The sequence below is a fragment of the Elephantulus edwardii genome, unplaced genomic scaffold, assembly GCF_000299155.1.
Source record: "Elephantulus edwardii isolate Elephantulus edwardi_28Jun2011 unplaced genomic scaffold, EleEdw1.0 scaffold00001, whole genome shotgun sequence".
In the NCBI taxonomy this organism is placed as follows: domain Eukaryota; kingdom Metazoa; phylum Chordata; class Mammalia; order Macroscelidea; family Macroscelididae; genus Elephantulus; species Elephantulus edwardii.
Window position 1 is genome coordinate 27,260,624 of NW_006399751.1, and position 22,073 is coordinate 27,282,696.

A 22,073-nucleotide genomic window follows, 5' to 3' on the forward strand; every position below is an offset into this window, starting at 1 on the left:
TGTGCTGGATAAGAGTCTTGAACATACCATGGACTGCCAAGAAAAGAAATAAGTCTATCTTGGAAAGGGTGAAACCAAGTTTCTCCTTGGATCTAGAATTTTGAAGCTCTGTTTCACATACTTTGGGTACATGGCCAGGAGAGACAGGTCCTTGGAGAAGGATATCATGGTCAGAAGGGTGAAGGGACAATGAAGGAGAGGAAGACCCCGGATTAGATTGATTGATACAGTAAGTAGGGCAGTGGGGATAGAATGTGTTGGAATCAGTGAGACTAGCTCAGGACAGGGCATGCTGTACATAAGGTTATCATGGATCGTAGATGACTCAATGGCACATAACAACAATGGCATTGCTATTGGTATATGTTAGTGAAAATATTGACTGTATTATGTTGTTATTAGTGTGGAAGCTGTTGTGGCATAGTCCATAGGGTTCTGTGCTACTAATTGAATGGCAACACTTTTCTGATGATTCAAATTCACCAGTAGCTCCATGGAAGAAAGATGGGCAATCTCCTTTCGTGTAATTTATAGCCTCTGAAAACCCAGTGAATACACATCCAAAAACTTTTCCAACAGGGTAAAAAGGGAAGCCACAGACTGGGAAAAAGTATTTGGTAATAACATATCAGATAAGGGACTTATATTCAGAATTTATGAAAACCCAGTGAAGGATCAGCTATGAGTCACTTCTGGAAATGAGTTATTATTATATCTTAAGTATACAGGATTGGGACAGGCAGTGTTTCATTGTGTTGTACACAGGGTCATTATGAGTCAAAACTGACTTGGTGACACCTAAAAACAAATAAAGAAAAAAGGAATGCATTCGGGTCAGAACTGTCATTATTGCTTAATAATGATGACACTTGTTTTCATCTCAATAAACTAAAAGCACATGCCAGTACTCTTCTCGCTGCTAGTGTTTGTTGCTTCCTTGGTTTTATAATTGTCAAATTTTCTGGTTTTTTTGGTTACAATATTGTGGTAAGAAATATCTGTGGAGCTAAAATAATTTTTATAATGCAGTGGTAATTAAAAGAAGAAAAAATTTCTTCAAGTATCCACTCCAATTTTAAGAATATTTTAATGAATAATAATGTTATTCTATGTGGAAAGATTTTACAAAGAAATTATTGCTAGTACGTATATGATATATATATATATATGAAATGTATGACTATATCACATGCCATTCTAGGATTAAAATTGCTGATGAACTTTCTAGGGATTCTCTATGGTTTGGTACAGAAAAATATTCATACAGGCAGAGGGGGAAAGTGACATTATGATTACTATGCTCATGAAACTATTCATAGTAATACGACTAACAATGATATTAAGAATAAGAATTCTAATAAAATATAACATGTACACTGAAAAAGAATAATATATATTAAACATTATATAAATTTCATAGTAAAAAAATCTAAAGCATGTGTAAGATTCCAACATTCATACTTCATACATTCCAGGTTACAACTGTTAGAGGATGTTTGCGGCTATTTATCTTAATTTTTATTATCCTAAATTTTACTTCCATTATGAACTCTAGTACTATAACTACCTATGTCCCTCTATTGTTCACAGGGTTTCCTGAGGCTTGCTATTTGAGAAGTGATCAATGCTGCCTCCTAATCTGTGTTAATTTGGGAACACCACTAAAACCTGTCTACCATGAATGACTCTTCTGGCATTTAACCACCTTACATGGATGTCACCTGATGAACTGCATAGGATTCAGATTGCCTACATCTGTTTTACATGGAATGTTCAAAGTATAACTATTGGAAAATTGGAAGTTGTGAAAAATGAAATGGAATTGATAAACATTGATTGATACTCTAGGCATTAAGGAGAAGAGATGAATTGGCGTTGATAAACTTGGATCAGACAATCACAGGGTACACTATGCCAGGAGTTAAAAACCAGGTAGAATAGTGCTGCATTCATAGTTAAAAAGACAACTTCAAGGTCTAGCCTGCAGTACAATGCTGTGGGTGAAAAGATATTATCTATATGCCTATAAGGAAGGCTTGTTATTATGACTATTTTTCAAATATCTGCACCAACAGCTAAAGACCAAAAGGGGGAAATAGAATATTTTTCCCTAATTTTGCAGCCTAGAATTGACCAAACATACAATAAAGATGTGTTGATGATATTTGGTAACTGGAATGCAAAAGTTAGAAACAAGTGTAGTCAGAAAGTACATATTTGGTGATAGAAAAGAAGCTGGAGATAGAATGATCAGATTTTGTAGGTTCAGTGACTTATTAACTGCAAATATCTTTTTTAAAAAATACAGATGGCCACTTGACACATTGACCTCCCCAGATGAACTGCAAGGGAATCAGAACTGTGGAAGAAATCTTTGCAAACTCAATATCAGCAACTGAGTTGTTTTTTGGTCAAAAAAACAAACCATCAGTTATTCATGTGCAAGTTCAATTTGAGGCTAACGAAAATGAAAACAAGTCCTCAAAAATCAAAGTATGGTCTTAAGTTTATGCCACCTGAATTTGAAAGATCATCTTAAGAGTAAGTTTGAAGTATTGAACACCAATGATCAAAGACCAAATGAATGGTGGGATAATATCAAGTGTGTATATTAAGAGAGGAAAAAGAAGAAAGATAAAACCAAATGGGTGTTAGATGAGATCCTGAAAATTGTACTAGAGCACTGAGAAGCCAAAACAAAATTAAGAGATGTTGAAGTAAAAAAGCTGAACAGAAGATTTCAAAGGGCAGCTTAAGAAAACAAACCAAAGTATTATAACAAAATGGGCAGAGCGCTGGAATTAAAGAATAAAAGGGAAAGAGCTCACTTGGCATTTCTCAAGCTGAAAGAACTGAAACACAAGTTCAAGCATCAGGTTGCAATATTTAGAAATGCTATAAGCAAAATCTTGAATGGTCCAGGAGGCATCAAAAGAAAATAGAAGGAATACACAATGTCACTCTATCAACCCCCCAAAAAAAAATATATAATTCATCAACACTGAAAAATTTTAGAACAGACTGAATTATCAAGAGCCAATAGTAAGATAGATAGGAAGAAGCTCTAGCTGCACTGAAGGAATCGGGGTGGGGGTGGGGGATATGGATACAGGCCCTAGGAATCATGGAGTACCAACTGACATGTTCCAATTAACAGACATAACCTCAGATGTGCTCTCCAGCCTATCCCAGAAAATATGGAAGACAGCTGCCGGCCAGCTTATAGGAAGACATCCATATTTGCTTCCATTCTTAATGAAAGTGACATGGCAGAATGTGAAAATTATCATACTATATAATTATTACCACATGTAAGCAACATATTGCTGAAGATCATCCAAAAATAGCTAGTGCAGTACATTGACAGGTAACTTTCAGAGATTCAAGTGAGGTTTAGAAGAAGCCATGCCCCAAGGGATAGAGTGCTGCTTGGAGGCAAGGACAACAAAGCCTCATCTGACATATTTTGGGCATGCTGCGAGGAGAGGCTATTTCTTGGAGAGGGACATCATACTTGGAAAGGTAGAAGAGAAAAAGAGGAAGACCTTCAATAAGATGAATTGACATACTAACCTGCAGCAGTGAGTTTCAAGTGTGTCAGAGAAGTTGAGGACAGGACAGGGTTCAAATCTGTTGTTCATCAGGTTGCTGCTATGAGTTGTATTTGACTCAGCGGTGCCTGACAACCTATCAAGAGTACACTCATTTCTTTCTATCATTTTCACCTTAAATATTAGCTCCCATTTCAAGCATCTATTTCATAACTTATGACACTTTAGATTCTACCTGAGTCTACCAGTTTACTTCGGCCCACTAGTTTCTCTGTTGTATCTTCTCTTACTTCCATCTCATAATTGGTTACTAGAACAAAATGTGATTTTCAAAATATTATCATGTTTTGTCATCCTTGAGTTCACACATCGCATAAATAAATATACAGTTATATCTTAAAGTAACTGCCAAGATATTATGGAAGACAAAGAAGTAAAAAAATCAAGAAATCTATACCTCACTGAAACCTGAACACTTCCTCCTATCACTGAGTGGGGTCACAGAAGTAAGAATGCAACTTTGTACGCCAACCTCATTAAAGAAAGGGAACTTAGTCATTTAAAAAAATACATATATTTTAAAATATTTCCCATAGCATTTCAATGCAGAGCACATAATACAAAAGGAAGAAAATTATAAATCTAAACACTTGGTTGTGTGTTGAATATGATGCAAAAGGGAAAAAAATAACACCTGAAAAACAGCTAATAAATAAAGAAATCATTTGGATCATGAAAATATATGCTGAGAATGTTACAAGTCTTAGGCGGTCAACATGACTTTCTCTGATAGGCCTCAGCAGACCTGGCCCATAAATAGAATACTTGTATATAGTATGTCTAGGCAGTAAATAGTTGTTGATGCTTAAATTATTAAATAATCAGAATACTATATTAATATGTTGTTAATCTGCTAATGTTTTGCTTGACTGGCTTAGCTTTTTTTCCATATTCTATTATTATTGTTGCTGTGTATGGTCGAGTCCGAATTGATGCAAAAACTGGTGAGTTTTCAGAGACAATCACATCCATCTTCTGAAGAAGTTATTCACTACTGTTGTTGTTGTTTTTATGTGCTGTCAAGTTGGAACCAAATCATAGCTGACTTTCCACTGTGTTTCAGAGGCTGCATGTCTCACAGGAGGAGGCTCTTTTTCCCCCCCGCTTACTTCCCTGCCTTTGGGTTGGCAGTGTTAACTCTAGGCTGCCAAATTTTCACTATTTATTACTAGCACCTCTAGAAAACTATTGCAAAATCAATAGTAAATAAGTAATAGTAAAAACTCTTAGAATCATGTATAAAACCCATAAAAGTATTTTCGGTTTTTTATTGCTAGGATCTAAATTTTTCTTACAGATTTATCATACAAATGTTTATTCTATTTTTAAGACGTATCATTAGTTGTGACTGATACTGACCTTTCAATTTAGGCCTTTGTAAATAAGACACTTTTAGTCATTTTAATTTCTTGCTAAAGTGGGTCATGTTTCTTATGTTTTTTTCCTGGAGACCAGGAGAATAAACATGAGCATTAACTAGTTTTTGGATGTTGTCTTACAAATGACAACTTCAAATCCTAAAACTGATGTTAATTTTTAAAACTAGTAGGAAAGGAGTATCTAGTCATGAGTTCTATAATTCATGTGCTCAACACCAGAAAAAGGAGAGAGATCAAGAAATAAATGCCTGGACTTTTCAAAAATTTGAAATTATTTTGAATTACCTTACCATTATAGATTATAAAATTACAGATAAAATTAAGTAATAGAGATGATAATATAAGCTTTAATATCTTATTACCAAAACAAATATATCTTGACCCTGCCCTTTCTTCCTATCTACTCTATACTCTAAATATTTAACTCCGCTCTCCAAGCTTTTTTCCTCTTTACCTGTAATTATTAGCATTAACTTCCTTGCTCTTCATCATCAAAATACTCAAAAGTACAAAGTAGAGTCTAGTTAAGGTAAGACATTTCAGAGAATTGATTTAACCTCATGTAAAATGTATCTTTCCATTATACTCATTTGCCACAAATCTCAACTCTGAGATACTCTAGTTCACAAAGAGGAAAAAGAACACTTTCTTCTGTGTATAACTGTTTCTATAATATTTACTAAATGATTAAGAAGTTAGAGGAGCCATGTAAAATATTTTTATTCATGAAAAGAAAACAGAATTACAGTCAGCCAAGCCAGAAGAGATTTTTCTAGGCATGGTACCAAGACAGAAATCATAAAGGTAAATAATGATAGATTACACTTGACAAATATTTGAGTTTCCAGTGCAGAAAAAATAAATTTTCTAATAAGTTCTGGTGGCCTAGTCAGTAGAGAGTTGCACTGCCATCTCAAAGGAGGATGGTTCAAATTCATGGGAGAAAGATGGACAATCACTTCCCTTGCAATGTATAAATTAAAAACTCTCTGAAAGGTCAGCTATGAGTTAATTCTGACTCAAAGGGATTTAAAAAAAAACAAAAAACCCTAGAATCAAAAAGGAAATGTTCTGCATTCTTTCTTTGTAGATTCAGACATATATAACTACTGACACACACAATGACACAGATACAGATAACTATTGAGACTATGCTTATGGTCGTAACTAAAACCAAATATGATTATATTGAGGATTTCTACCAACTTTTGCAGTCTGAAATTGATGAAATATGCCATCAAGATGCATTACTGATATTTGGCTATTATTATTTCTGGAATATAAAAGTTGGAAACAACACTGGTAGTTGGAAAAATGGTAACAAAAATAAGGCTGGAGATTGAATGATAGATTTTGCACAATTAATTATTTATTCATTGTAAATACTTTTTAAAAAACATAAACAATAACCCTACACATGGACTTCACCTGCTGAGCTACACAAGAATCAGGTAAATGACATTTGTTGAAAGAGTCCATGAACAAGCTCAATGTGAGCATCCAAACCAAGGCCAGGGGCTGTACATGGAATAAACCATCAATGATTCATGTGCAAGTTCAAATGAAAGCTGGAGAAAATTAAAGTTAAGTCCACAAGAACCAAACTGCGACTGTGAGTTTAAAATCCATCTGAATTTTAAAAGCATTACAAGAATACAATAGATGCATCTAACCCTACTGACCAATAACATTCATGAATCAGGCCAAAGGTCTTTGCAAAGGCAGGAAATAATTTAAAAAAAAGAAAGAATGAATGAATGTCAAAAGAGACTCTGAAACATGCATTGAACAGAAAAGAAGCCAAAACTAGGGGAAGGAATGCTGAAGTAAGAGAGATGAACAGAATATTTCAAAGGGCAACCTGAGAAGTCAAAGCAAAATATAATAAAATGTGCAGAGAGATGGAGTAAGAAAGCAAAAAGGGAAGAATGTGCTTGGCATTTCTCAAGCTGAAATAACCAAAAACAAATTCAAATCTCAAGTTGCTTAAGCTCAATATTGAAGAATTCTATGGACAAAATTTTGAATGATAGGGAGAACATTAAAAGAAAATGAAAGGAATACACAGTCGTATTAGAATTAATTGGCCAACATTGAAACATTCCTAGAAGTCATATGATTAAGATGCAATAGTAACTAAGAAGGAAGTTCAAACTGTGCTGAAGTCATTGGCAAAAAGTAAGGTTCTAAGAATTGGTAGAACTGACATATTTCAACAAATAGATATAGGTTTTGCATGTGTGCTCTATAGTCTATTCCAGGAAGTTTAGAAGACAGCTCCCTGGCCAACTGACTGGAAGGGATTCATATTTGTTTCCAACCCTCCAAAAAGGTAGTCTAACAGGATGTAGACATTATCAAAGAGTATCAATAATATCACATACTGGTAAAATATTGCTGAAGAACATTAAAATGCCACTAAAACAGTATATCAACAGAGAACTTCCAGAAATTCAAACTGGATTCAAAAGACACTGTGGAATGAGGGATATCATTGCTGGTGTCAGATGGACCCTCACTGAAAGTTGAGAATGACAGAAAGAGGTTGACTTATGTTATTTATGATGTTTACTTATGTTTTGTTGAATAATCAAAGGTATTTGATTGTATGGAGCATAACAAATTATGAACAAAAACGTGAAGAATGAGTATCCCATAACACTTAATGGTGGTTATGCTAAGTCTGTAGATAAGGCAAGAAGCAGCTCAGCATGGGAGCAAGTGAGCATGGGAATATTGTATGGTTTAAAGTAAGAAAAGGTATATCTCAGTGCTTTATCTTTTCTCCACACCTATTCAAATAATTCAAGAAGTTAGACTACATGAAGAAGACTATGGCATCAGGAATGGAGGAAGGCTCATTAGTAACCTGTGTTATGCAGATGGCACAATCTCACTTTCAGAAAGGGAAGAAGATTTGGCATACTTACTGAAAAGTTCAAAGATTACAGCCTTCATTATTGCTTACATCTCAACATCAAGAAAACAATAGTCTTCACCACAGGAACAATAAACAACATCACAATAGATGGAGAAAAGAATGAAGGTTTCAATTATTTCATTTTACTTGGGTTCACAATCAACACCCATGTTAGCAGTTATTGTTGTTGTTATGTGCCACTGAGTCACTTGCGACTCATAGTGACCCTATGTACAACATCCCTAAACTCTGCTCTGTCCTGTGCCAATCGCACTGTCTCCGACACCCATCCCCATTACCCCAGTCACCGAATCAATCCACCTCATAGGGGGCCTTCCCCTTCTGTGCTGTCCCTCCAGTAATGCTATCAAAGATTTCTCCAGAGGTGGGAGAGGGTGGAAGCAGAGGGATGAGGATGTGCAGGGCAGGAAGTGTAGGAGGGAATTAATCATAGGGTCGTACAATTTAATTGGGGCGGGGTGAGGAAAATTGAAAGAATTTGTTCTTAAAAACAATATATTTGAATTCTGTAAATAAACTAAGAGAAATTAAAAAAAAAAAACCAACCTCTCCAAACTGCACACTGAGCAATGATGTCAGTTTAAAGACTAAGGTACCCTTAATTCAAGCCATAGTATTTTCAATTGCTTCCAATGCATCCAAAATTCAGATAATGAGTAAGGATGACAAGATATGGATTGAGTTGTGATGCTAAAGAAGAATACATGATATCTCATAGACTGCCAAAGAGCAAACATGGAGGAAGTGCAACCAGATATGTTCCTTAGAGAAAAGGATGGTGAAAGTTGGCCTCATATACTTTGGACATGTCAAGATTGGTAAGTTCTTGGAAAAAGCCTGGGGAAAGTGGTAAAGCATGGAGAGAGAGGATAATCCTCAAAAATAGAGTGCTCCCAGGAGAAACAAAGCCTGATCACTATACCATCATCAAGTTTTCCCTGACCATGAAGAAGATAGTAGATAATGACATACTTGTATTCATTGTGGATGTCAAGGCAAACAAGCACCAAATAAAACAAGCTGTAAAGAAGCTCTATGACAGTGAAGTGGCTAAGGTTAATACCTTGATTAGGTTGGATAGAGAGAAGGTCTATCTTCTACTTGCTTCTGACTATGATGCTCTGGATGTTGCCAACAAAATTGAGATCATCTAAACTGAGTCCAGCTGGCTAATGCCAAAAACAAATTTTTCTCACCAAAAAAAAAACAACACACACACACATACAACAAAAAAACCAATAAAGATTTACACAATGACTAAAACAATGGGTTCAAACATCTAGGAGATTGTGAGGATGGTGCAAAATAGGGAGGGTTCAGATCTACTGATCACTGTGAGATCATTATGAGCCACAGTTTCCTCAACTGCACTTAGCAACAACCACAACGACATATCCTATGTCTCCAGAGATTCCTCTTCCAAGAGTAAGTATTAAAGAAATAAAAAGAGTAGTGATGTGGGTGTGTGCAGAAGGCCTGTAATAAGAAGTTCAATGTTATGAATCAATGCTGTTGTTTTTAGGTGTTGTTGAATCCGTTCCAAGTCATAACAATGGTATGTGCAACAGTACAACAGATACTATTCAGTGCCACACCAGCGTCATAAGTCCTGCAATGCTTAAGTCAATTCTTATAGCCATGGTGTCAATCAAGCTCCTTTGTATTTACCTCTTTTTCATTGACCCTCTAATTTCCCAAACACATTGTCTTTCTCCAGTACTGTCCTTGTGGATAACATGCCCAAAATAAATGAAATGAAGCTTTGCCAACCTTGCCTCAAAGGAGCACTCTGGCTGCACTTTATCAAGACATATCTACTTGTTCTTTTGGCAGTTCATTGTATACTCAATATTCTCCAGCACCATCATTCAAAGGCATCAATTTTTTTTCTGTCATCCTTATTCATTGTCCCACTCTCAGACATATAGCGAGTAATTGAGAACATGGTCTGAAGAAAGTACACATTAGTCTTCAAACTGACATCTTCGTTCCTCAGTACTTTGGAGAGGATGCTAACAGCAGACTTGCCCCAAGCAATACATCTCCTAATCTCCTGACTGCTGGTACCAAGAGTGTTGACTATGGATCCAGGCAAGATAAAATAAAGGGCAATTTTCATCTTTTCTCCCCTTACCTGATGTTGCTTCTCAGTACAGTAATGAGGATATTTGTCTTCTTGAGGTTGAGATGCAATCCATATTGAAGGCTGTAGCTTTTTGTCTTCTGTAGCAAGAATTTCAAGACTTCCTCACTTTCAGCAAGCCAAGTTGTATCATTTGCATAAGGTATGTTGTTGATGAATTTTCTTCTGATCCTGATGCCACGTTCTTCTTCATATAGTCCAGCTACTCTAATTATTTGTTCAGCATACAGATTGAATAGGTATGGAGAAAGGATATAACCTTGACATACACCTTTCCTAATTCCAAACCATGAGGTGTTCCCATGCAGTACAAAGTCTATATGTTGACCAGAAAGCTGTTATCTGAACAGAGTAGCAAACCTGAATTGGTGAGATAAACATCTTTCCCTATTACTATTACAGATTTGTATGCATACATTTTCTGAGATGTGAATTTCTCTACAATTACTAACAAATAATGTCATTAGTGGTGCATTATCTTTGCCCTCAAAGATCTTGCAGTCTGCTTGTTTTTGTGTTTGTGTTGGTCAACCATTTCCAACTCAAAGAGACTATATAAGACAAAGTAGACATGTCTTTAAGGTTGGGGTTTTTTTCTGTTTGTGATTTGAGTGAAAGATTACAAAAATAAAATAAAAGCCCTAGACAAGGAAGCTGTTGTCAGAATAACACAAGGGAATAAAACTAAGAAAGGATATAGCCTCTCTCCAAACTATTTCAATCCGTATGTAGAGCAGATCATTTGGGAGGCTGGCCTTTATGAAGAATGTGACATCAGGAGTGGAGGAAGATTCATCAACAACCTACATTATACAGATGACACAACTTTGCTCACTGAATCTGAGGAAGATGTGAAGTACCTAGAGTGCAGTCTTCAATACGGATTGCATCTCCACACCAAGAAAACAAAGATTCTCACCATTGGTCCAATAGCCAGTATCATGATAGAAGGAGATCAGATTGAAGTTATTAGCAATTTCAGCTTGCTCAGTTCCACTATCAACACTCTTGGCACCAGCAGTCAGAAATCAAAACCAAGTTGCTGTAGCAAATTCAGTTGTCAGGGGCCTTTGACAACTCATTGTCAGGGTGCAGGCCTGTTGTTCTTAGAGCCACCAGGAGCTCTAGTTGACTCAATTGTGTAAAGCAAGAATTGAGGCTTGGACGAAGAGAGGCTAGATAGAGTCTAGATGAAGTGATGGCTAACAAGAAGAATCAAGACTAGAACACAGGTGTCCTACCTTATTTCACGTTTCACTCCTCCTGAGGCCAGGCATAGCTGCTGGAACTAACATAGGCTGTGTATTGTATAATACATCTGAAAACTAAGGAGAAATATTATTCTGAAAAAGCAATTATATGCCTTTTTTCTAAATTATTTCTGGATATAAGTTATTTAAATATATGGCTTGATTTAAAACTTGCAGGAGGAAACCCATCTTTCTGTGTCTGCTTCCTGTCCAGCAAAGGTCTAAAATGACTACAACTGGGTTCCAGATTCTAAGCTGTTGGAGGTTCAAGTCGTGGTGTTGGTCACCATGTATAGCAGCATTCACAGCAAGGAGGACTCAGTCCACATGAAGAGGACATTTGGCCTATTTCATAGAGTTCTACCTGTGCCCGTGAGCACCACTGAGAGCAACAAGAGATCCAAGTTCATAGCCAATTTCATCTCTGTATCAGGTCCAAGCATTTCCCTGGAGAGATAGTAATAACCATAGTCTAAGTCATATCATCATGTGAATCCACTGTGAACATGGGAGGAAAATGAATAAAGAAGTCCTGAACAAGTACCACACACTGTTTTGGACAATTACTCCACACGTAGGCAGGAAAAGTATACAGAACTCACTTTTCCTTCCTTATGTCAAATGACAACTAATATGCAGAACTTCCATCTCACCACTCGAGGCAGTTGTTAAGTGTCTCAAATTCACTTGGGTTCATAGTGGCCCCATGGAAACAAAATTAAATCCTGACCAATGGGGACCAGTTTCACAGTCTCTGCTGTGCTTGTGTCAATCCATCTCCTCAAGGGTCTTTCTCTTCTTTGCTGACCCTCTAATTAGGACTGGCTCCTCTCAATAGCATGCCCACAGTATATGATAGGAAGTTTCATCATTCTTACCTCTCAGGAGCACCTCAATTGCACTTCTTTCAAGACAGAGGTTCTTTTGACAGTCTGTGGCATATTCAACATTCTTTTGCCCACAACACAATTTAAAAACATCAGTTGTTTGGTCTTCCTTTTGTCCAACACTCACATTCATATGAAGCAATTGAAAATACCATGGCTTGGGTGAGGTGTACCTTAGTGTTTAAACAGACATCCTGGTTATTTAGTGTTTTAAAGAGATTCTTAGCAGCAGACTTACCAGTTCCAACATGCTGTTTGATTTCCTGGTTGCTGGTATTAGCAGAAAGGGAGCTCTTGTGGCTTAGTGGTAACAAATTATGCTGCCAATGCAAAAGTATGCAGTTCAAATCCACCAGCTACTCCTACAGAAGAAAGATGGGTAATCTCCTCCTGTGCAAGTTACTGCCTCTGAAAACCCACTGGAAGATCAGATACAGGTCGATTTCAACTCAACAATATACAACAACAATAGTGCTAGCAGATGACTAGAATAGGAATCAAGAACTCAAACAATATATTGCAATTGGCAAGTCTGCTCCCAAGGACCTCCGCAATGTGCTAAAGAACAAGGAGGTTAGTTTAATAAAGACCACATGAGCTGTTGTCTGTAGGGTTGCTGTGAATCTCAAGTGACTCTACAGCACACAATCACAACAACAGGGAAAGGTGGAGGGTCAGAGAAAGAGAGGATGTCACTCAATAGGATAGTTTGACATAGTGACTGAAATAATGGTCTCAAAGAAAACCATTAGGATTGCGCAGGATAGAGCATGGTTCAGATGTGTTGCTCTGATTTGTGGGTGACTTCACAGCACCTAACAACAACAACAACAACTTCCATCCTCTACTTGGTAGACAAAAAAAAAAAACCAACCCTCATTGTCATGAATCAGAAGGAAGCTAGTCTCTGATGACTCTCCAGCAGGTTTCTAAAACTCTAAGCTGCACAGAAGGAGATTACCCATTTTTCTCCCAGAACCACTGTGGATTGAAACCACCAGAGAGTGGTCCAAGTCTCTACAGATGATGCCATGAGAGCTCCCTAACCCATCCTCTTCTACTGCTTGTAGCAAAAGGGTGACTTAAACAATAACTGAGATTGTTCTGTTTTGTTGTGTTTTGTGTGTGTGTGTGTGTGTGTGTGTGTGTGTGTGTGTGTGTGTGTGTTTTATGGAAGGCATTAATCAACACTGAGGAATCCTGTACAAAACGGAAGCCCATGAAGCATGTTAGCCCAAACTGTGTCCCAGGGTTTTCTCACCCTTAATGCAGTCCCATGCAGAACACCTACTGTCAAACAATGGCAAAATACCTCTGAAATTTCACAATGTCCTCTGACAAATCACTCCCTCCAAAGCATAGCTGCTTCCAAATAGAAGCACATTTATCTCAAGTGTTCAGGATATCTGGAGAATAGTAAAGTTCTGCTCAGCATTTCTTTCACTTTAGGAAGCTGTTAAATTCCACAAACACACCATACAATATGGCTTTTATTTGGAAAAGGAAGAGAAACCAAAGGCATGAGACAATATATTATTTGTTTTTAGTGTTTCTTACTCTCATTTTTTTTACCTCAAGCTGCAAGAAGCGGAGAGAGATAACCCCACATAAAGCTCCTTCTAAACTTCAAAACTTCGTGAAGGGTTTTCAGACAGATGTAGGATGTCTGCTGGCTTTGATAAGAAACTGTAAAAGAAAGGACAGAGCCTTAGGAAGTGGAAAGAAACACAAAAGTGCATTTATTACCCACTTTAAAAAAATTATGATAAGCAACAATTGCACTGCTTATGTGACAAGAAAGTTAGCTAAACTTCTTACATTTAGAGCATGTGTACTTACATTAATAACAGTTTAATTCATTGTCTTTAACTATTTCATTAGGATCTTGTTAAAATAAGCATTTTAAATTCCTTACAAGCCAAAGTAAAAAAGCATTTTTTCCCTTTCTGAACACTGTCTCACTAAGAACAGAAACAATATCAATGAATTACAAAGATTGATTATACTTTTGTCATTATCAATCAAAGCTGGACATGGATACAGAACATAAATTCTATTCAGGTTTACCAAAGAAGAAAATCATGGCATTTATAAAACTGAAAAATTTATAAAATTGAAAAAATTACTATTATTTTATGAAAGGGAAAAAATATCAGAACAGAATTGTGGAGATTTTTTTTTAGTTACCTTCTAATTATAGGAAATCAGAACATTGATCCAAGTAATAAATTTTTACAGCCATAAAATACTTTATAATATTACCATATAATCTACCTTTTCTGTCATTAGATCTAAGATAGGCATAAGCTTAGTTTAATACATTTCTTAAAGTATTCTAATAAATTCCTAATAAAATTAAGATTTACATTTCATAACTTTTAAAGTCTGAAAGCACTTGACCCTTTAATAAAATCTAATTTGCTTGGTTCAGTGATACAAGTCTTACCAACATGTAACACTCAAATAAAAGAAAAAGTTTGCAAGAGGAAGGAACAACTTTTGAAAAGTTATAATTTTTATAAACATGTTTATGAGATCTTTCATTAAATAGAAAAGTATTCTAACTTTTTCCTCATGTTAGCTTGAGTTACAATGATCTAAGAAATGTTTTCTGGACAAAAAAATAAGTTAATTAAAAAATTTAGAAATCAAAATTTAATATACTTTCATCTTGATAATAATCAAATCCTCCATTTAGGCAGCATATTAAATATTATAATGGATTTACCACTTATAAAAACTTTTAGCTCCATTATTAAGAAGTATACCTCATGCTTATAAACTTGTTATCAGTTAATATAAAAGTAATTTTCAAAACAAGTTCAATATGTAATAGGATTTTTACAACATTATTAACTAATGGACATGAAATGCAAGTCAGCAGAAATAAGAAAAAGAGGAATTTGTATAATGAACAGAATTTAGCACTTTATAGGATATCAATCTTGTGCCTTTAAAACCTCAATATACATGTAATTTTAGGGTTCACTTTCTTCAGAGTTTAAAGATGCATTTCTCTTAAAACAATCTTAGAGGTGCCTGACCTGATAGCGTTCCCTAAACGAGCTTCTCTTTCCTATTCGCCCTGTGCTTTCTTCATTTTCTACCCTAATTGTACATACTTTCTTATTAATGGATTTTATTCCCTACTAAGATAAGAATTCTAGGAGGGAATGGAATGGAATAGATAGATAGGTAGATAGATAGATAGATAGATAGATAGATAGATAGATAGATAGATAGATAGTTGTTTTTTTTTCTACTGCTGTAGACCTCTCAATTTAGTATTTATTGGAAAATATTACTTATTGCTCAACTCTTCAAATATGTTTAAGAAAAGATGTTTGAAACAAGTAAACAAACATTGAGCAAAAATTACAATCAAGATTCTGGTACCAAAATAGTTATGCTTAGAGATTCCCTCCTCCACCATCATCACCACCTGGCAAACCCTGACTCATGTCTCAGTCCCCGTTGAAATACCCCACTTTTGCCCCACAGCCACCTAAGCACTATGGGATGTGGCACCTTATTTCCCTCCATGTTGCTCACACCCCATTAGAACAATTACTTTGTTAATTACAGTAATTCGTTTTGGTATCTCTCAGATAAGAAAAAAAAACCACCACAGAGGATAAGAGATTTAGTTTTGTTTCTATGTTTCCAAGACCCAGAAAACATGGGATTTTCTTTCCTATAGTTAGCACGCAAATATGGCTGCTGTACCTCTATTCAGAAAGACCTAAGGAGGGAAAAAAGAAAAAGGAAAAAAGAAACCCAAGGGACTTTTTAATGATAAATTACAGGTCTGGTCTATCTGGTTCTTTCCCCTTGCTACATCACTCGATTTTTTTACCTGAAAGCATTTTAAATTTTGTTTTGTTATAACATGATATTGATTACCCTCAACAACACAATTTTTACACTATCACTGCAACAACAAATTTGAAAATAATGGATAAAGGGAGGACGGTGATGGATAGGACCTGATTTCCATCTACAGTACATAGCATCGCTTTGAGGGGTAGTTGACTCAAGGCATCTAACTAACAAAACGAAGCACACTAGCTTTAGATATCCTACTCTAAAGCCAACCTGTATAAGATACTTAAAAAAATTATTTTCTAAAATATCTTCAAGAAAGGTACAAAAACTTTTGATTCCATAAAACAGCTAACTTTTGTGGGTCACTTAATGTGTTCCAGACACTGACCCAAAAACAAATTGTTTAATCTTCCTAACAAACCTGTGAAGTAAGTGTTATTTTCATATATTACAGGTGAAGAAATGGAAGCACGGAGGTGCTCAGTAACTTTATGAACGTCACATGACTCTTAGTAGTAAATTAGAGTTGAAATCCAAGAGAATGGCTCCAGTAACCACAATTGAAACACAACGTATCCTACTTCTTTATCTCAACCATGAGATCATCTATGTGGCTGTTGTTCAGTGCCATTTTGTCAGCTCTTCCCAACAGAAAGAACACTGCCTTGTCCTGCAGCATGCACAAAATTATTGCTGCGTTTAAGCTAGTGTTGGCAACATTGTGTCAATCCATCTACTGACAGGCATTCCTCTTCTTCTGTGACCCACTTTATCAAACATAATGTCATTTTCCATGGACTGATTGTTCTTGATAAGTGCTTGAAACAAAGTATTACCATTCTCACACCTAAGAAGTATTTTGGCTTTACTTCTTCTAAGACAGACTTGTTTATTTCTTGCAAACTATTGTATACTCAATACTTTCTTTTCCAACCCTTACAATTTAATTCTTCTTCAGTCTTCTTTATTCATTATCCACATTTTAGACACATGTGAGCCTATTCAAACTACTACGCGATTAGTCCTCAAAATTATTTCTTTTTAACATTTCTGTGGCACCTTTTTGTTTTTAGTCATTCGTTGTTGCACATTTTCTTCCCTTCCCTTCCATATTCCCTTCCCTAATCCACTTTGTAATGCACCTCTTGTTCCAGATTGTGGTCATACATATAATACCTAATCATATATTCCTTTCAGACCATTCTTCTCATTATCTGTTCAATGCGATGTTCATTACCTCTCCCTTCTTTTCCTGTTCTTCCCCCCCAAACTCCCATATTAGTCCTATTTTATAAGAGCCGTTTTATGTAGTATTTGTCATCTTATAACTAAGATATATCACTCAGTATAAAGTCCTCTAGGTTCATCCATGTTGTTGAATGTTTTATTAATTCTTTGTTATTCAGTGCTGTGTAATAGTCCACTGTGTGAATGTACCATAGTTTTTTTTCTATCCATCTGTTTGTTGACAGGCTCTTGGATTACTTTCATCTCACTGCTATTGTGAATAACACAGCAATAAGCATAGGTGTGCGTATATGGTTCTAGTTTCCTAAGGGTATACTCCCGGTAGTTGAATTGCTGGGTCAAATGACACTTCTAATTCCAACTTTTTGAGAAAGTGCTAGCCGCCTTCCATAGTGATTGTACCATTTTACATTCCCACCAGCAGTGAATAAGAGTTCCAATCTCTCCACAACCTTATCAGCATTTGTTGTTTGCTGTTCAGTTGAACTTCATTATCATTTCTGTGGTGAGATGATATCTCATAGTTGTTTTGATTTTCACCTCTCTGCTAGCTAGGGATTTTGAACATTTCTTCATGTGTTTGCTTGCCATCTGAATGCCTTCTTTGGTGAAGTGTCTATTCATATCCTATGCCCATTTTGTGATTGGAATTGTTTTTTTCTTGTTGAGGTTCTGGAGTAATCTATAGATTTTTAGATATAAGTCTTTATCAGATATGTCATTGTCAAATATTTTTTCCCAGTCTGTGAGTTTCCTTTTTACACTGTTGGGGAAGTTCTTGATGCGCTCAATAGGGATTTGATTCTTAGAAGGTTCCTTCATCTCTTTTTTTCTCTCCTGGTTGTACGTTTTTCATTAGGCTTGTAAGTCTGTTCATGTGGTGAAGGAGGACTTCTAGAGTTGTTCCTAGCTTTTCTCCGATGAATTTTATAACAGATTTATCAACATATTTGTTTTCTTGACTACTGCCCCCACAATAATTAATAATTGAATAATGAATCCAAGTAAAATTAAATCCTTAATAACTTTCATCTTTTTCTGTTAATCATATTGCTTATTCGTCCAATCGTGAGGATTTTTGTTTTCTTCATGTTTATGTGTAATCCCTATTGAAGGATATAGTGTTGGATACTAATTAGTAAGTGCTTCAAATATTACTTGCTTTCAGCAAGAAAGATTGTGTCATCTATATATCACACATTGTTCATGAATCTTTTTCCAGTTCTGATCCTGTGTTTGTCTTCCAATTGATCTGAATTATTTGTTCAAGCAAATGTGTGTGTGTGTGTGTGTGTGTGTGTGTGTGTGTAATAAGTATAGTGAAAGGACATAACATTGGTACACATCTTTCCTGATCTTAAACCATGTACCTTATTCTGTTCAAATGACTGCCTCTTGCTCTATGGATAGGTTTTATATGGGTACAATTAAGATTCTCACTCTTCACAACATTTTTCAGAATTTGTTATGATTCACACAGTATAATGTCTTCTACTATAATAAGTATAATAAGCAAGAAAATAAGTAAAATAATCAATAAAATACAGGTAAATATCATTCTGATATTCTTTGCCATCAGACCGAGAATTATTTCACAAAAGTAATGATAGAACTTATACAGAGAGCACATGATTGAGTTTTGCAAAACCAACATATTACCCCTTGTAAATACTTTTTCTAGACAGCACAATTTCAAACCCATGATGGAGTAGATCTCACCAGATGGAATACACAGGAATTAAACCAATAATTACATAGAAGAAAAAAGATGATGAAGTGCAATGTCACCAGTTAGAACAAAACCAAGGCTACAGCAAAACAGTTTATAAATTACTCCTAAACTACAACCTGAAGCTGACAAAATGAAAACATGTTCATGAGAGTCATTAAATTGCTTTGAAGCGAGAGGTATTGACGGAGGCGGGAGGCAGGGTCAGGGTGCTCCCGGGGAGATTGACATAGATCTCCAGGCCACCTGTGTCTGTGTCCACTCACAAGGAAGCCACGATATGCAGAATGCTGAGCAGCAGTTTTGAGGAAGATCCCTTCTTCTCTGACTTTTTTTTATGGGACACCAAAAAAGTATGAGACCGATAATGAGAAGGTTTTCTAAACCTTCTGGAAGAGATATGTACAGTGTCATATGACATATGATGATGATGATGAAAATTCCTTGACTCATACAGAAATCAGTCCTTTTCAGGCAATAGACCAAATGATGTAAAATATGTGAAACAGTATGCAGGAATTAATTGCAAATAAATTTTGGTCAGCTTTCAATGGGATCCTAATGGACATTAATTTTTTTTCCCCATCCTTGGTTATGACCTATTCTCTAGTAGGAGATGAACAACCAAAGGTTTTCCAGGCCTCATCTCAAACTCTTAGGGCTTTAGGAGGAATTCAAGAAACCAAAAGAACTTTGAGAGATTCTGATACTGGGTTAGAAAAAAAATGGCTATTGGTCATCATATCCATGATCGAGTTCATGTCACTAAGAAGTCAAAGAACAAGAAGATTAGAGATGAAGAAGTCAGTCAAGAGTTCATCAACATGAATGAAAGTGACACCTATGCTATTGATGATAAGTGACAAAATGAAGTTCTGAAGTACAGTCTATGGGGGAGACCGCATAATCTTGAAAACACCAAGATGCCATGTGTTGGTCATAAGAATTCAGGATTTTGAGAATTTAAAAGACGGGAGAAACCTCATCAAAGTACAGCTATTGAAAGTGGAAGAACATCAAGTGGTTTTGTGGATAAACTCAACAGGATCACCTGTAAAAATCTGCAAAAATAAATCACCATGCATTTAAAAAAATGGCTTTGACTCTCAAGAGTATATTTGGTACATGGAAAACTAATGACTGAATACCAGGCAAGTAGTGTGGTAACACCTAGAACATCACATATGAAGAAAGAAATGCCACTGAGAAGACAGGAAACAAAAAAATGACCAAAATTATGTCAGGAAACTCTGAAACTTGCTCTTCAATGCAGATTTGCTAAAGGGAAAAGAAGGTATGGTGACATGAATGACCAGAATATATTTCAAAAAGCACCTCAAGAATACAAAATAAAGTATTACAATGAAATTGCAAAAACTTCGCATTAGAAAATCCAAACAGAAGAATTGACTCAGTATTTCTCAGGTTGAAAGAACTGAAGAAGAAAAAAAATTCAAGTCTTGAATTTACAGTATTTGATATTCTAGTGCCTTCATTGTCTCTGTAGTCATTGTTGTATGCCATCGAGTCGGAACCAACCCATAGCTGACCCTCCAAAGTGTTTCAGAGACAGTTAATCACATGGGAGGAGATTGTCCATCTTTATCCCATGGAGCTGCTAGTGGATTCAAACCACATGCATTCAGTATGACAAAACAGATTCTTACCACTAGGCCACCAGAACTCCCTAGTGTATTTTTTACTATAGATTTTTTTTTCTGAGTCTTAAAAGAAACAAAGTATATAGTAGGCCCTCAGCTAATGATAGTTATATGTATTATCCTGTTATTGACATAGAATATGTTGATATGCACAGCAGCCTCTTGTTCTGTTCAAATGACTGTCTCTTGTTCTATGGATAGGTTCCATTTAAGCAAAATCACATGTTCTGGAATTCTCATTCTCGGCAATATTATCCCTGATTTTTTATGACCATCACTCAGTCGAGTGTGATTGCATAGTAAGTAAAACATAGGTAAATATCTTTCAGATATACTCTGCCATTAATCAAGGCTCATTTTACATCAGTAAATATAAAAATGATGGCCAATCACATGATAAGTAGCTTTATTTCATAGGGCTAATCTTAGGTATGAATAATTCTGGTCTTAGTAAATGTAAAAAAATTACAAAGGAGGAATTAGTTACAAGTGTAGGATCTAAATAACATAGTACATATAGAAGCAACATTCGTTAATTCAGTCCAATAAAATGTTAATAAGTACAATGAAAAACATGGTGTATAACATCTTTGCCTTTTCTATACTCATAAAATCAAAGAGTAGTCCTTATTATCTCTAACAATTTGAATTTTTTATTTTAGAGACTGGTTCAGGGCAGGGCAAGCTTCAGATCTGCTGTACATAGTGTTGCTATGGGTCACAGGTGACTCGATGGCACATAATAATAACAACAATTTTAGAATTATTATTGCAACTTATCTGACTACACAAAGTCATTTAGCTTCATCAATTTCAACAAATAATAGATAACATTACAAAGAATGGAAATTCCAGAACACTTAATTGTCTCAAGAGTGCTCTTTGGAGGCAAGAATGAGGCTTAGCCTCTCATACTTTGGACATGCTGCTAGGAGGGGCTATTCCTTGAAGAAGGACATGATACTGGAAAGGGTGGAGGTTCAGCAAAGAAGGAGAAGACCCTCAACCAGGTGGACTGATACAGTGACTACTGCAATAGGCTCTTGTTGTGGAATGTTGGGGAGGAAGGGCAGGCCTCTGGCCAGGACAGATCGCCTAAGCTCCAGATAAGTGCAAGCCTCCCAACGGCCTTTAATACGGGTAGAGAAAGCTCCCCTGTGTTTGGCTGTACCGGCTTGAGAAAGCTCGCCACCTGAGACAGCTACCGGGTCTGTTGAGCTGGGAGTGTTCCACACGAGGCTAAGTTTCTCCTAAGCAATCCACATGTCCCACATCTGTAAGCCCACCCTATCCTGTTTTCCCGTGTATATAAATGCAGTGCTTATCCCAATAAAACTGAGCTGGATTGACTCTCTGATCCTCTCCCAAAGTGGTATATCGTGCTTACTCCCATAAGGGT

The 22,073-nt window shown here is 36.1% G+C and overlaps 1 pseudogene; it reads left to right on the forward strand.

Moving 5' to 3' along the window:
- The first annotated feature begins 19,300 nt into the window (after positions 1–19,300).
- On the forward strand, positions 19,301–20,102 carry LOC102877032 (annotated as a pseudogene).
- The last annotated feature ends 1,971 nt before the right edge of the window (positions 20,103–22,073 follow it).